The sequence below is a fragment of the Notechis scutatus genome, chromosome 1 (assembly GCF_049901735.1).
Source record: "Notechis scutatus isolate UNSWTSFEM ecotype Mainland chromosome 1, rNotScu1.2, whole genome shotgun sequence".
In the NCBI taxonomy this organism is placed as follows: domain Eukaryota; kingdom Metazoa; phylum Chordata; class Lepidosauria; order Squamata; family Elapidae; genus Notechis; species Notechis scutatus.
In genome coordinates, this window is record NC_142009.1 from 270,269,283 (window position 1) to 270,286,148 (window position 16,866).

Consider the following 16,866-nt stretch of genomic DNA (forward strand, 5'->3'; position numbering starts at 1 on the left):
TGCTTTCCTCTTTGCCTTCCTGCACAATCTTATCCAGTCGGGTTCTTCTTTGAGGTGGCCATTTCTGACCACCGCTGCAACCGTCTTCGGGGAAGGGAGTTTAGACCAGCCAAGGAGGAGAGATGCGGCTCCCCTCCACTTGGCTAGCAATCTCCCCTCTCTTCACCACCTCTACGGGGTGGCTTCAGCCCCAAATCCAAAGGATCAGGGCACTCCAGCAGCGAGCACAGATCGAAACCGCACACAATTGCGGATTTCGGTCTGTCGCTGAAGAGACCCAAACCGGAAGTCACCACATCAAGAGGTTCTTTTGTTCCTCTTCACTTTCTGCCATTAGAGGGGTATCATCTGCATATGTAAGGTTGCTGATATTTCTCCTGGCAATCTTAATTCCAAGTTGTGATTCATCTAGCCCCGCCTTTCTCATTATGGACTCTTCATATAAATTAAATAGACAGGACAACAGTATACAGCCTTGCCCAAATCCTTTCTCAGTTTTGAACCAATCAGTGGTTCCGTGTCCAGTTCTCACTGTTGCTTCGAGTCTCCAGAAATCTGAGTGGAATTAAAAAGTTAAAATTATGATATAAGGTGGGGAGAAATTGAATTGAGGACTCATTGGAAGGACATAGTAATGAGCAAAATTTTGGAAACGTAGTTCTGTTTTTTTGCTATGAAGGGAGAGTTTTATTTTTTGGTGAGCCATTGAAAAATATGTGACTCTGAGAAAATTAGTTCATTCTACATTTGTTGATTTACACACAGTGTCTGATAAAATTAATAGACTTGAATTAAGAAACCTTTGCATAAAGCTGAAGGTCAGTCCTGAATGCAATAAGAGTAATACATAAGGGAAGTAAAGCACATGTGAGAACAAATGGAAAGCTTAGTTAATTGTTCAACATGTAACAGGTAATAAGACAATGATGCATGATGTCTCTATGATTATTTAATGTATTTATGGATGTAGGGAATGCTTGTGGTAATATTAATGACATTAGTATTTGGAGTGTGAATGAACAAGTATTTTTAAATGTAGATGACATCAAGTTGTTGACTGAGAATCCAGTTGATTTGAAGTGACTGTTAGACATTCAGTGATACAGTGAGGAACATGAAACTGAAAATTAATATATTACAAACCAAGATAGTTTCATTTGAAAATCGACTGAACAGTTACAAATTCTATAGATTAATGGTAGAAGATGGGACAATGGATTAATAGATTTAAATATGCCAATATTTATGGTGAAAAATGAATATTGCTGTAAAATGGCTACGTATGAAAATGGCTATGTATGAAAATGTGCTGCTGCAGTACCCACTTTGTTAGGTGGAAATAGGAATTGGAGAAATCATAAAAGTATATTTTATTTAAGTTTCATTCCAGCAGGTATATAGTACTTTAAAATGTGTTTTATAAAAGGTCAACAAACTTGGGTGCTGAATGAAGATAGGTTGAATTCAAAAGTGAATGAACAAAAAGAAATATAACAATGTAGTTTGGTCATATGGAAAGAATGAAGATCAAATTGGAAAAGGATTATATGAAGGGAGAATGAATGAGTTTTAAAGGAAGGGGAAAACTGAAAACCATGGTTGGATGAAATTGATGATGAAATTCTGAAAAGAGAGTGGGTTAAAAAGTTCAAAGAACAAAACAATGCATGAAGTGGTACATGGAAAAGGCAAACTTGAAAAGTAAGGATAATTTTTAATGCCAGGACAGTATAGAGAGGTATAGTGAATGGTCTTGGTGTAAAATAATTTTAAGTAAATTTCTTTGCCTTATCACATGTATTTTAATTTAATTACCTTAAAATCTCTTTTCCATATTTATATTTTACATAATATTGCTGTCTCTGAAAGTGAATACACTGATATACATATATACATACATACATACATATATATGTTTTCTTAAGTTTTCGCGGGTACTTACATGTATGGTATTCAGCTTTGTTCGGGTATTTTCCCACGTCATTATAGTTGTGCTTTTAAAGTTGTAGCAATGTTTCGACAGAATCTCATCTGCCATCATCAGGCTTCTGTATTGTGTTCGTCTGTGAGTCAGACTTTTACAGTTGTTTCAGTTTTAAATTTGGTGCTAGCTTACTGCTGTGCCAGAATGGTTTTTTCTTCATCCTGATTGGTTGGGAGTCTTGGTCTGTGTTTATTGGTCTTGGAGTTTGCTGTATTCTGCTTGATTGGTGTTTCTAATATCTTCTGTCTGTTTTGTGGCTTTTTTTGTGTCTTGATTGGCTGGCAACATTGTGTTCCTGTATTGGAGGTTTTTAGTGCAGCTTGGCTCCGAGTAAATGGACTACTATCATTTGTTAGGAAGCTAGGTTTCATCTGGGTGCCTGGTTGGGGTGTGTTTGAGCTGGAGGTATCAGGGGGGATCTGTGTAGTATCTTACTGACAGGCATCACATCAAGACTGCCTTCAAAACAGACAGAAAAATAGCAGCCATCCTAAGAAACCCCAAAGATAAAATTGATCTGGAAAACCAAGGCATATATGAAGTCCCCTGTGCATCATGCCCTGCCACATACATTGGACAGACCAATAGAAGAGTAAGTACCCGCCTAGATGAACACAAAAATGCAGTAAAAAAGTTGGAACACACTTCCTCACTAGTCCAACACATGAAAGCCACAGGTCATAGCATCGACTTCAATGGCACCAAAACCCTAGCCACTATAGAAAATCCCAGCTACAGAATTATCAGAGAAGCCATAGAGATTGAAAAAGACCAGAAAGCATGAATAGAAGAGATGACTCCACCAGACTCAATTATCTGGAAGCCTGCACTCTCAAACAAAAAAATCTCCACACCACAAGCCAGCCAAACACCTGGGCACAAACAGACTCCCCCTGATACCTCCAGCTCAAACACACCCCAACCGGGCACCCAGATGAAACCTAGCTTCCTAACAAATGATAGCCGTCCATTTACTCGGAGTCAAGCCGCACTAAAAGCCTCCAATACAGGAAATACAATGTTGCCAGCCAATCAAGACAAAAAAATGCTACAAAACAGACAGAAGATATTAGAAACACCAACCAAGCAGAACATAGCAAACTCCCAAGACCAATAAACACAGACCAAGACTCCCAACCAATCAGGATGAAGAAAAAAACATTCTAATAAAGCAGTAGGCTAGCACCAAATTTAAAACAGAAATGGCTGTGGAAGTCTGACTCACAGATGAACCAATACAGAAGCCTGATGATGGCAGATGAGATTCTGCCGAAACATTGCTACAACTTTAAAAGCACAACTATAATGACATGGGAAAATACCCGAACAAAGCTGAATACCATATATATGTGTGTGTGTGTGTGTGTGTGTGTGTGTGTGCATGTACATACACACACACACATATATAATTAATCTGTTATTATAAACCATGTTTTTATCCTTGTAGTTACTTTATTTGGTCTTTAAAATTCTTCATTAATTTAGAATACCTCAAACATTTGACTATGTCCAAACTATCTGGGTTTTCATCAGCTGCCTAAAGCAAACTTCCTTTGATACATTTGTGACCTGAATTTTTAATTTGTAGTATCCAAATTTAATTCAGACTTTTTTGGGAGTTCTTTAGATGCTATTATTGAGGATTGGGCTATATTTGATTGATTGATTGAATTTATATTGCTGCCTATTCACCCATGGCGACTTGAGGCTTACAGAATATAAAACCACATTTAAAATAAAAACTAACAAAAAGAATCAAATAAATTAATAAAGTATAATATAACAAAATCACCCCCCAACTCCCACTCCCTGCCCCGACAACAGCAGATCGCACGAGCCATTTAATGAGCTCCATCCCATTCTGGGTTCCTCGGGCCCTCTGGCAGAACCAGGTCTTCAGTGCTTTCCGGAAGAGTATTAGAGTGGGGGCCATTCTAATCTCTGGGGGAATGATGTTCAGAGAGAGGGAGCCACCACAGAGAAGGCCCTTCTTCTGGGTCCCACCAGGTTTATCTCCCTTGGGGATGGGACCCACAACATTCTCTGCCTTGCTGCTCTGATGGATTGGGTAGATGTGACTGGCCCTCAGATAACCTGGTTCCAAGCCATGAAGGGCTTTAAAGGTTGAATTGCACCCAGAAGCAAATTGGCAACCAATGCAGCCTCCTGCAGGAGAGGTGATACATGTGCACACCGGGCTCTGCACAAAACCATACGGGCCGCATTTTGCACTAATTGGAGCTTCCGGATTTGGCTTTTTAAAACATTTTTTAATTCTCTCCACTTGTCCTGCTTAGCAATTAATGATTAAAAAATGTAGGTCTATGATAACTAAGTTAAGTGCAAGAAGACAAAAACCATTATTAAAAAATTATAGATACTGCAACATATAACATGCATATCATGAATACGGAATTTAAAGGATATTTTAAAAACTTTTTAAAAGGCAAAACAAACCTAACAGTGAGCAAATATAGATTAATAATAAAGAATAACATCAAAGGGCTGACTGGAGAGATTCCATAAAATAGTAAAATATGACGTAGGAAACTTAAATCATTAATCATTTTTGGTTGGGCACGATTATTGAAATAGCCACATAAGCAGATGTCAACAAATTATTGAAGTGAAAGCAGATTATAAAATGTCCAAAACTAGGCAAATTAGCAATATGTGGCAAATATTGAACTATCCAACTAAGTTTAAAGTGATATACTTTGGGATAAAAATCAGTTTATCCTAATTTCACAATCACTAATGGGATTTGAGATGTTAGTGTGTAATTGGGAAAATCTTGAAAGTATAGTGATTCAATTTAATAATTTGCTATATCAAAGCCATGTTAGATTCAATTAAGAAAGAAATGAAATAAACTTGCCAATGCTGTAAAACTTTATACCTCTTTTCCCTTATCTTTTGCTTCCTAATAACATTTTTAACAGTTTTCAGAGTGAAGTGAACATTACTATAACCAGAAATGCTGATGAAAAACCACCTATGTTTAGATTTGGCTCTTTGAAGGTGGTCTTGAAGGTGGTCTATTTTTATCACAGACTGTTAAACAGTATTTGTCTAGATCATAGGTGTGAAATTTGCGGCGTCATGTTGCCATCACGTGATGTTTCACGATGTTTTTCCCATTCGCGGAGCTGGGGTGGGTGTGGACTGTGTGTGACACATCCAGCCCTCAGGTCACCAGTGTGACACCCCTGGCCTAGATGAAAAGACAGGTATATAGTACCCAAATGTCCCTTTTTAAAAACTGGATTAGTTTGGCCTTCTTTTAATCTATCAGTTTGCAGCACCAAACTGCCTATATTTGAATCCCTTTCTCCATTGCAAATTATGCTCAGAGCAGTCCCTCATAGTACCACCTTTTCACAAAAGTCACCACTGTTATATATAACAAATAAGCAATAAAACAGACAAAAATATATGATTTTAAAACATCTTATTTATAATGATACACCCTGTTTTCCAAATGCTTGGAGAATGAAAACTAATCTTAACTCTGAATTAAGAGCATTCCAACATTTGGGACTAACTCAAGAAAAAATATTCCTAATAGGTAACATCTTTAAATGGCACATTCAAAGAGTTTCTGATGCAAATCATCATCATAAGGCAGTTTTATAATCATGCAGGTAGACCTTCACTTGCCATTTCGAAGATGAATTGATTTTCACGCATCATTACTTCCACCAAACAATTTTGAGGTATATTTTAAGTTAAGTACTTTTTACATGGAGGTGGTAAGAACTACATAAGTTGCAAGCAAAAAAAAAAAAAAAGCTATTGTATTTCTTATCAGAGCCTGTGTTTATTTTTTTTTCTTTCCTGCCTTCTTCAAGGAAAGTTCTGAAATGTAATAACAAACTAAATAATCTTATCCAATTGACTGAAAGGTATAAAAACATACCCTGATAAGAACACAGAAGCCATTTTGTTTTCTGTCAGTGCTTTTTATTGCTGCTTTAATTCCTTTAACCTTAGAATCTTATAGGCTGCCTTTGGCTCTTAGAGGTCTGGCAGGCTATAAATATAAGTAAAATAGGAATATAGGTTCTAGTCTCTATTGTTAATCATGACAGTTTTTCAAAATCTGTTTTTCTGGATTAATTTGGAATCTACACTTTCTAATTAAAGTCACAGGTCTGAGTGGATTATTATTGTTCTATACTTAGGTGGTAAATTAAGCCAACCAAAGCTTAGGAATTGATTAAGAGAAAAAACCTAGAAAACAAAGGATTGGAGGAGAACTTAGAAAAAACAATAGTGAAGATTCCTAATGAACTGCAGTTGCAGTCTGACAAAGGTAATGTATACTATATATATTAGAAAGGATTATTACTACAAAGCATTCACTATTTGATATAAAATTATACGTTTTTCCATTTTAGTGATCAAATTTGTTTAAGAAAAATGCAAGTTCTACAAGGGATAAGTTTGGTTAGAAATAAAAAAAAATCAAAATAGTGCTTTTCTCTGATTTAAGCAGTGATGGTTTCCTTGTTTTAAATCAGTCCATCCTTATAGTAACTGTTGAACACAAGTACATATGATAATTCAAGTGTAGCTAATACTAGTCAATGTGGGAGCTGGTATTTGATTTGTGCATCATCTTTATGGCTTAGCTTTGCAAAATATATTGCTGTATTATGGAAAAATACTTGAAGAACTATGACAAACAATTTGTTTTTTCTTTCCCCATCTCTATGGGGGATTGTGAATAGGTGGGTGGATATTTGTGGCAAATGTTAATAAGTAGTTACAGCCATCTGCAATTACTTCCCTAGGGAGAAAACATCCAGCATTTTAACCAGTGTCCCAAAACTAACTAAATATGAACTCTCAAAACTTATGAACTGAGTCAAGAGTTTGTCCTACATTTACACATGATAAGTAATTAAAATGGTTTCATTCTATATTACTTCATATTTTTTATGAACTAAAGAAGACACAAAAAGAATGCTTATGATGTAAAAAAAAACTCTGTAAGAATAGATCACATTAGCCAATTGGAAAATTACTAGAAAATTGAGGGAATGGGGTATGACACAGCTGCCCAAGGTAATTCTACAACTGCCACTTGCTTTTTGAGCAGGAGTCATGAGTCCAGGAGAACTCCTAAGTTGCACAACAGATCTGTCTGGGTTAGTGCAACCTCATCCAGAACTAAATATGTTAAAGTCCTGAATCTCAACGCTCCATCCATTCAAAGCTATTTGGTCTGACATGGCTATTTACTTAGAAACAAACAACCTACTCTCTCATAAACAATTTGGTATTAGGAAAAAACTATCATGTAATCTGCAACTATTAGACTGCAGAAATATATGGACTACACAACTCGATCAGGGCACAGCAATAGACGCAATCTACATAGACTTCTGTAAAGCCTTTGATTCAGTGGTACACGACAAACTACTCCTAAAACTAAAATCTTACGGTATCTCTGGACGCCTGCATAACTGGATAGAAGCATTCCTGGCAAACAGACAACAAATGGTCAAAATTGGGAGCGTCCTATCAAATTCTGTACCTGTCAACAGTGGTGTCCCCCAAGGCAGTGTTCTAGGACCAACTCTTTTCATACTCTACATAAATGACCTCTGTGATCATATCAAGAACAACTGCATTCTCTTTGCTGATGATGTAAAGCTATTCAACACCACAGACAATACTGCTATCCTTCGAAAAGACCTTGACTATGTATCAGAACGGTCAAACAAATGGCAACTTCAAATTTCAACAAATAAATGCTCTGTCCTACATATTGGCAAAAAATAATAATCAGAAAATAAAATACAGCCTGAATAGTCAAGACATTGTTGATGATCCAAACTCTGTCAAGGATCTTGGAGTATTCATCTCTAATGATCTAAGTGCTAGAGCCCACTGTAACTACATAGCCAAAAAGGCATTAAGAGTTGTTAACCTAATCTTACGTAGCTTTTTCTCTGGTAATATCACACTACTAACTAGAGCATACAAAACATTTGCTAGACCAATACTCGAATGCAGCTCATCAGTCTGGAACCCACATTACATATCTGATATTAACACAGTTGAGAAAGTCCAGAAATATTTACAAGAAGAGTTCTCCACCCCTCTACTTGTTGCAGAATACCTTATGCCACCAGACTTGAAATTCTAGACCTAGAAAACCTAGAACTACGCCACCTTCGGTCCGATCTAAGTATAGTATATAAAATCATACATTGCAATGTCCTACCTGTCAATGAATACTTCAGCTTCAACCATAACACATAAGAGCAAACAATAGATACAAACTCAAGGTTAATCGCACCAAACTTGATTGCAGGAAATACGACTTCAGCAACAGAGTGGTCAATGTCTGGAATACTCTACCTGACTCTGTGTTTTTTTCCCCAAACCCCAAAAACTTTAACCTTAGACTGTCTACTATTGACCTCACCTCTTTCCTAAGAGGTCTGTAGGGGCGTGCATAAGCGCACTAATGTGCCTACCGTCCCTGTCCTATTCTTTCTGTCTACTATTGACCTCACCCCTTTCCTAAGAGGTCTGTAGGGGCGTGCATAAGCGCACTAATGTGCCTACCGTCCCTGTCCTATTATTTCTTTTATATTTTTTTTATTTTTCTTATATGTATCCATGTATTCATAACTATGTTTTTACTTATACCTATTATCTTGTAAGCAATTGATAAATAAAAAAAAAAAATATTTGGAATGACATAGTCATAGGGGTATATTATAGGCCACCCAATCAAGCAGAAAAAATAGATGTCCTTTTTGCCAACCAACTAACAAACATATGCAGGAAACACACAACAATAGTAATGGAGGACTTCAATTATCCTGATATCAATTGGAAAACTAATTCTGCACCAAGTGAGAAACCAAATAAGTTCCTAACCAATCTAGCTGACAGCTTTTTTGTCCAAAAGGTAGAGGATGGAACTAGAGGGACAGCCATACTGGACTTAATTCTTACAAACAGAGAAGAAGTGACAGAGGGAGTTGAAACTGCAGGAACCTTGGGTGAGAGTGACCATGTCATACTAGAATTCAACATAATACAAACACAAGCAATAGAACATAATGACACCAGTGCCTTGGATTTTAAAAGAGCTAATTTTAATAAACTCAGAGAGAACTTGGGAAAGATTCCATGGATGAAAATCCTAAAGGGGAAAACAACTTAAGAATCTTGGGAAACTCTGAAAAGTACAATCATAGAAGGCCATAGCAGCACAATACCACTGAGAAAGAAAAACAAGAAATCCAAGAAGAAACCAGCATGGCTGCACAAAGATCTCTCTGGCAAATTGAAAGAACAAAAGGACATGTACAAAAAGTGGAAAGAAGGACATACAACTAAGGCAGAATATCAGCAGATAGCCAGAATTTGCAAAGACGAAGTCAGGAAAGCAAAGGCTCAGAACGAACACAGACTTGCAACAAAACTCAAAGATAATAAAAAAAAGTTTCTTCCAACATATAAATAACAAGAAAAAAATCAAGGAAACAGTTGGTCTACTAAAGAGAGAAGATGGCAAGGAAGTAACAGGCAACAGAGAGAAAGCAGAAGTGCTTAACTCTGTATTGGTCTTCATGCAAAAAGAAACTATATCTCAACCCACCAAAAACATAACTGTAAAAGACAGACCAAAAATAAAAGTTAAAATAAGCAAAAAACTAGTAAGAGAACACCTGTCTGATCTTGATGAACACAAATCACTGGGATCTGGTGGATTACATCCCAGAATTCTAAAGGAGCTGGCAGAGGTCAACTCAGAACCACTGCACCATATCTTTCAAAAATCCTGGAGCACTGGGGAACTACCAGAGGACTGGAAAAGAGAAGATGTGGTTCCCATCTTCAAAAAAGGAAAAAAAACCAGACCCAGGAATCTATTGACCAATTAGCCTAACATTAATACCTGGGAAAATACTGGAAAAGATAATAAAAAAACAGATCTGCCAACATCTAGAAACAAATAAAGTAATAACTAGCAATCAGCACGGGTTTGTTAAAAACAGATCATGCCAAACCAATCTTATTTCATTCTTCAACACAGTGATTAAATTAGTAGACCAGCAAAATACTGTGGACATAATATATTGAAATTTCAGCAAGGCATTTGACAAAGTACACCACAGCCTACTTCTTAGTAAGCTAGGAAAAAGTGGAATAATAGTACCACCACTAGATGGACTTGCAACTGACTGACAAACCATACTCAACAAGTAGTCCTTAATGGGTCTACGTCTACATGGAGGGAAGTAAGCAGTGGATTGCCACAAGGTTCTGTCTTAGGCCCAGTACTCTTCAATATCTTCATTAACGACTTAGATGAGGGAAGAGAAGGGGAACTTACCCAATTTGCAGATGATACTAAGCTGGCAGGAATAGCTAACACCCAAGAAGCTAGGCTCAAGACAGAGGTGGTATTCAGCAGGATTCTGACCAGTTTTGGAGAACCGGTGGTGGAAATTTTGAGTAGTCCAGAGAAGTGGCAAATACCACCTCTGACTGGAGATTTTACAGTACTTTTCCACGCCATGCCCACCAAGCCACGTCCATAGAACTGGTAGTAAAAAAATTTGAATCCCACCACTGGCTCAAGATCCAGATGGATCTTGACAGACTAGAACACTGGGCTGTATCTAACAAAATGAAATTCAATGTAGAGAAAAGTAAAGTCCTATACTTAGACAAGAAAAACCAAAATTACACATGTAGACTGGGTGAAACCAGGCTCAATAGCAGTAACTGCAAGAGGGATCTTGGAGTCTTAGTGGACAACCAGCTAAATATGAGAAAGCAGTGTGCAGCAGAAGCCAAAAAAGCTAATGCAATCCTAAATTGCATTAACAGAGGGATACAATTGAGATCAAGTGAGGTACTAATACCACTCTATAAAGCCTTAGTAACACCTAGAGTACTGCATCGAGTTTTGTTCACCATATTATAAAAAAGATGTTGAGACTCTAGAAAAAGTACAGAGAAGGACTAGGGGAGACATGGTAGCAGTCTTCCAATATTTGAGGGGCTCCCACAGGGAGGAAGGGGTCAAGCTATTTTCTAAAGCACCTGTAGGCCAGACAAGGAACAATGGATGGAAACTGAACAAGGAGATATTTAACCTGGAAATAAGGAGAAACTTTCTGACAGTGAGAACAATCAACCAATGGAACAGCTTGCCCTCGAAAGTTGTGTCTTCACTTGAGACTTTCGAGAAGAGATTGGACTGCCATTTTTCAGAAATGGTGTAGGGTCTCCTGCTTGGGTGGGGGGGTGGACTAGATGATCTATAAGGTCCCTTCCAACTCTGATTATCTGTTATCTGTCTTTCCAGGATTCCGTTGAAGCCTGTTGTCACCCATCCAGGCTCCCACAACCTCTAGGCACTTCAAGAGGGCAGCCATATGTCTATTAGCCTCTTTTATTATACCAGTACAAGTAGTGGTGAGTTTCAAAATAGTTTAGCACTGGTTCAGTGGGCATGGCTTGGTGGGCGTGCTTTATGCGTGTGCACACACTTTGCGCGTGCCCCCCAAATACGCACTTTGTGCAGGCACAGAGGCTTTCCGACTCACCTCCTGCAATCCTGCTCTCTCCCTGTCGCTTCAGCAGCTGACACACGGCAATCTGCTGTGCTGCGCAAAGCAGCTGCACTTCAAAAGCAGGGAATAAAGATCAGTATGGGAGCCCGGGCGGGTGGGGGGGCCAACAGCAGCTCCTCAGAGAGAACTGATTCGGTCTCCGCTGATCTTTGGCGCTACTGGTATGCCAGAACCAAGCCGAACTGGTAGAATAGCACCACTGAACGCAAGGTTAAAAGGTGTTCCTTGTTTGGCCTCATTTGTTTCCTTCTTCTGAGTCTTTACGGCTGTTGTAATATTGCTTCTTGTCTCTTCTAACAGCTCTCTGAAACACTTTGTTAAGTTCCTTTCTGAGAGTTTTGTGTTTCTTGGCTTTGGCTTCTGTTTTCTTCTTGGCAGTTTCTACTATTTTTTTTTTCTGATGTCCAGTTTGCTTTCATCTGTTTCTTCATCTTTGGTGGTTTCTTGTCACATATATCCTTAAATTCGTTGCATAATCCCTTTGGCTCTCTGTTAATGAAATTCAGAATGTTAAAAGTGATTCCTGATTGTCTCTTTGAAAAGGATAGATATATGTTTAAGATCATATTATGGAAACTGACTGGCTTTCTCCTTTTTTAAGCTTAATTTGGAGCTTGAACATGAGCAGTTTGTAATCTGTTCCAGGTCAGCACCTGGCCATGTCTTTGATACTTTAATTGAGCTTCTCTTCTTTCAGCAAAAATACAGTTAATTTGATTGCTATATACTTCATCTGGTGATATCTATGTATAGAGATACCATTTTGTTGTTTGAAGACAGTATTAGCTATGAAGAAATGAGTATTCATTCTCCTGCTTCATTTCAGTTTCCTAAGCCCTATAATTCAACTACATTTTCCTTTCATGTTTCCAACTTTGGCATTCCAGTCTCCAATCACAAGCAGCATTTTGTTTGCATGTTCTGTCAGTTTAAGATTGAGCTTGATCTTAGAAGACATCAGCCTCCACTTCTTCTGCATTAGTGTTTGGAACATAAATCTGAATGGTAGTTATAATAAAGGGTTGCCCACAAAGTCTAATCATTATTATCCAGCATTTATTGCACTGTAACCAAGTATTGTTCTTGCTATACACTTCCAAACTATAAAAGCAGCACAATTTCCTTTTTGTTTTTCATGTCCTGAATAATAAATGATGTGATCTTTTAACTGAAAGTGTTTGATTCCTGAGCACCTCAATTTGCTAATGTTTAATATGTCAATTTATGGTCATTTCATCTATCCTGTGTTCAGGCTTCTTATGTTCTCTGTTCCTACTGTAATTCTGTCAGCTTTGGATTTTCATTTTTTGTTTGCCAGCATCAGCAGTTAGACATCCCAAAGGCTTTAATCTAGCCATGTCATAAACAGTATTAATATTCCAAAAGAGCCTCAGGTTTTCTTTTTTCTTTTTTAATATTTTTTTATTTTTAAATATAGGTTTTCTTCAGTAGCATATTAAATCCCATTTGACCTGAGGGGCCTATTGGCTAGCATTTTATTGTCAGTCATTTTATATTTTCTCTCCATGTGGGTGTCTTGGAAAAAATACAGGAGTGGTTTACCATTGCCTTCTCTTGTTCGCTAAACTGCCTCTGGCATCTTTTTATATCACTTGCTGCCCAGTATAGGTATGGTACCTATTTGCTTTAGCTAGGCTGTGGGTTATTGGAAATATATATTTTTGATATATACTCCCAACATGGTTTGTTCATCCCTCACAGGAGCATCACTCTGCCCTCCAGCCTATATGAAGTAACAGCAATTTATCATTACCAGTAGAAAAAACATTACATAAGAAATAGCCTATTTGGTTCTAAAAGCTAACCAAATTAGAAGTACCTTTATTGTATAGAATTGGTTTCAGAGTACTGAGGATTATCTGTATTAAAATGTATTGCTCAGCTTGATCATATTATGTTATTTTCATGTTCAATCACTTTTAGCAAATTGAAATTCTTCTCACTCTCATTTCTCTTCCTGCCCCTGCTTTTTCCCTTGGCCCTTCATAACAATACTTTGAAAAAAGTACTATAGTATGTATGAAATTTGGGGGTACATGATAATATTTCACTTTATCAGAAGACTAACTTTGTTGCTGCTGGTTATATATGTTGAAAATTTGCAGTGGTACCAGTGGAAGCTTTTGCTATTGTAACTCTTAGAGACAAATGGAATAAAGGAACAAAACCTCCCAGGAGGGGGAAGGGGGAGGAGTTATGAATGTTCACTTCACTGCTTGTCTTTATGCAAAATTCCCATATCCTTTATCTATAGTACAAAGGGGGACACGTTTGCTTTTACAGTATGAATTACTCTGCTGTCCACCAAAGGTTCTATCTTAGGAATGCCACAATTGATCAAGCATAAGCATCAGTTGGAACATGGGTCATCTATAGTAGACAACTGAAGATGAAAATGATGGCTCCTAAGATGATAAATGTAGTAAACGAGTATCTGTAAAAGTCTCTGAAATATAGTCTTTTTGTAAACCTGATCAACCTGTAAGATATTCCATGATGATAATTAAAGTATTCGGAGAAATCTTACAGTTTAATAAAAAATAAAATTACAATCCTAGTGCCATTTATATTGTACTTGAGGCAAAAGGAAATTTTTCATTGCCTTGTCTGTTCCACATCCAATTAAGAAAGATTTGAAAATATATCTCAGCATAAACAGTTGTATTCTTGATTTATAAAAGACTTTTCTAAACTAACAAATTGTTTGGAAGATCTTAGCGTTAACTCTGGTCATTAGCTATGTAACAAAATAATTACAGAAAAGTTACTGTTGCTCACTTAACCTTCTGGCTAAGATATAAAACTTAGATAAAGAAGATGGTGAAGGTAAATTATCTTAATTTAGAGTTCTGGTTGTATTCTTCTAGGAATTGATTTGTTCTAGATAAGTTCTGATTCTCTAGAATAATATAGTACACAATTCAAATATCATGGCAAACATGTTCCATATTTTCTGGATTCTTCTATTGTCATAGAACCCAGTTATATTAATTGGCATAGGAAAGACAATTATTTGTAGAATTACATAAAATAACAATCCCTTACAATGGCAATTAATCAAACTCACATTTTTATATAAGTAACTGATTAATTTAAGGCATGGGTCAGCTGACAGACATGATGTCATCAGCACTGAAATCTATGAAATAATGATTTGGGTTGAAAGTTTTAGAAGGAAAAATTCATCTGGTTCAATTCAAAGCTGGGAGAACGACACTGGAAAAATGGAGACTGATTGGAAAGAAGGGTTTATTTGTAAAGCAGAACCATCACCTATATGTGATTCTAGACAGCTGACAAAATGGTTGAATGAGTGGATGGATCTTTATGGGTTTCTGTGACTTTGAAGTTTGGACTGTTTTGGGGCTGGTGCGATGAAGGGGCTTGTGTTCTGAAAGAGTTTTGGGCAGTTCCTTTTGTGCCTAATGGCTTTTGTCCTGTGTTGGATCTTGGGTGAGGGGCTGCTTTCTAATCCTGCCATTCTGCCTTTGTTAGATGGAGTTTCAAAATATCTTTTCTTGAATGGATTACCAAATCTGCATTTCTAAAAGCTGGCTTCCTCCATTTCTGCTTGGAGCCAGGTAGACGTACAGGTTTCTGTCTCCCTTAAGAACATGTTTCTCTGTTTTTCTCTTTGGGAAAATATAATATTTTGCCTTTTTAATATTCCTCAAAATATTTCATTCTTTTAGGAGGGGGCTTCCCACAGAAGCACACGTATTGATCAAAGCAAGAATAGGGAAACTATATTGGAGATTTGCTATATTGAATAACAGACTTCGAATGGGGTCACTATTTATGGGATATTTAAGGAACTCTCTCTCCTTTGCTACATTTATCCATATCCCATCAGATCTGGCAGGAGAGTATTCCGTGAGTCCCATTTAAAAAGGAATGCTTAGTAGGACCCAAAAGAGAGCTTTTTCGGCTATAGTACCTTCCCTTTGCAACATCATTCCTGTGGTATCTAGATTGGCATCTACATTTCTTCCCTTTAGGAAAGTCTTCAAGACATAGTTGTGTTTCGGGTTTCAGCAGTAGTGAGCCTCTCCAATAGTTATACTGAATTGTATGCATTGGCTGTATTTGCCTGCTGTTTATGATTATTTTAATATACACGTTCATTTATTCATTCACTCAGTCAATTAATTTGATTTATTGAATAAATAAATAAAAATTTAAATAAATAGTTTTGAAACACCATTAATGGACATATATTCTATCTGAATAGGTGAAACACAGAATCTGTAGGAAGTAGTAGTCTGAAGGCTATTTGGCTTTATATAAGGCTTTTCACATTATTTCCCAGAACACTTCAGAATATTCAGCATCTGTGATATTTCATCACTCAGGCATCATTGTCTCTGGTTCCCAGGCTTAATCCTGTCATTTAGAAGTGTTAAAGGTGGTATCGTATAGAATAGAATAGAATATAGAATAGAATAGAATTCTTCATTGGCCACGTGTGATTTGGACACACAAGGAATTTGTCTTGGTGCAAATGCTCTCAATATACATAAAAGAAAAGATTGTAGCTAGAGCCACTTCCTCTCTTATCTCACTTTCTCACTCTCTCTCCTTCCTATCCCTTCCCCATTATTAGTTAGTGATAAATACAAGTTGATGATGCAGTGATAATAGCAAACATTTTATATTTATTAGTTGTGATTATGGTATCTAAAATTTATATCAGTTACTTATTGCTGAATTGGGCAGATTAGCATATTATACTTTTAAAAAGAAACTGGATTTTGTAAATTAAGGTCAACAGAAGATCAGTCTTGTCTTGGGTTACTGGATGGGTTAATATGTATATTAAGAAGTTAATCTCTGTTACAACCATCAGTCTATGCTCCAATTTGATTTGGAAAATCAAGATTCTTTAATGTAAATTATCATAGGTATTGATGAAAATTGCTGATATTAATAGAACATGCAAGACAGTTTTCATAAAAACAAAAATGGGCTTTGGTAGTTCCTTATTAATAAGATTTTGAGCACAAGGCATTCAAGAAGGGATGTCCATTGTACCATGTACTGTACTGAGTGTTTCATCATTCAAATATCAATGTTTCTGACATTTAGAAGTGTTGAACTCTGAAAGAGGGAAGTTGACCTTCCTCATGCAACTGTGATTAAGACTTTTTTTCACAAACAATGCTGAAGATCTTTTTTTATATTCTCATACTTTTTCAAAGTAAAACATTTGGGTGTAAAATGTGATTAGGGAGCTTGATAGTGTAGGAA

General features: G+C 36.9%; 1 protein-coding gene across 50 annotated transcripts in view; it reads left to right on the forward strand.

The window, feature by feature from the left end:
• Positions 1-16,866, forward strand: part of FUT8 (fucosyltransferase 8) — a 150,769-nt gene that overhangs the window by 74,897 nt on the left and 59,006 nt on the right. For 17 of the 50 annotated variants that reach the window (XM_087951496.1, XM_087951473.1, XM_087951464.1 and 14 more), the window contains 2 exons: positions 6,169-6,299; positions 11,331-11,440. The exons of 16 other annotated variants lie outside the window; for them this stretch is intronic. The gene's annotated coding sequence lies outside the window, so the exon portion shown is untranslated. The remainder of the gene's footprint in view (positions 1-6,168; positions 6,300-11,330; positions 11,441-16,866) is intronic. 17 more of the 50 variants (XM_087951505.1, XM_087951468.1, XM_087951492.1 and 14 more) reach the window with 1 other exon arrangement.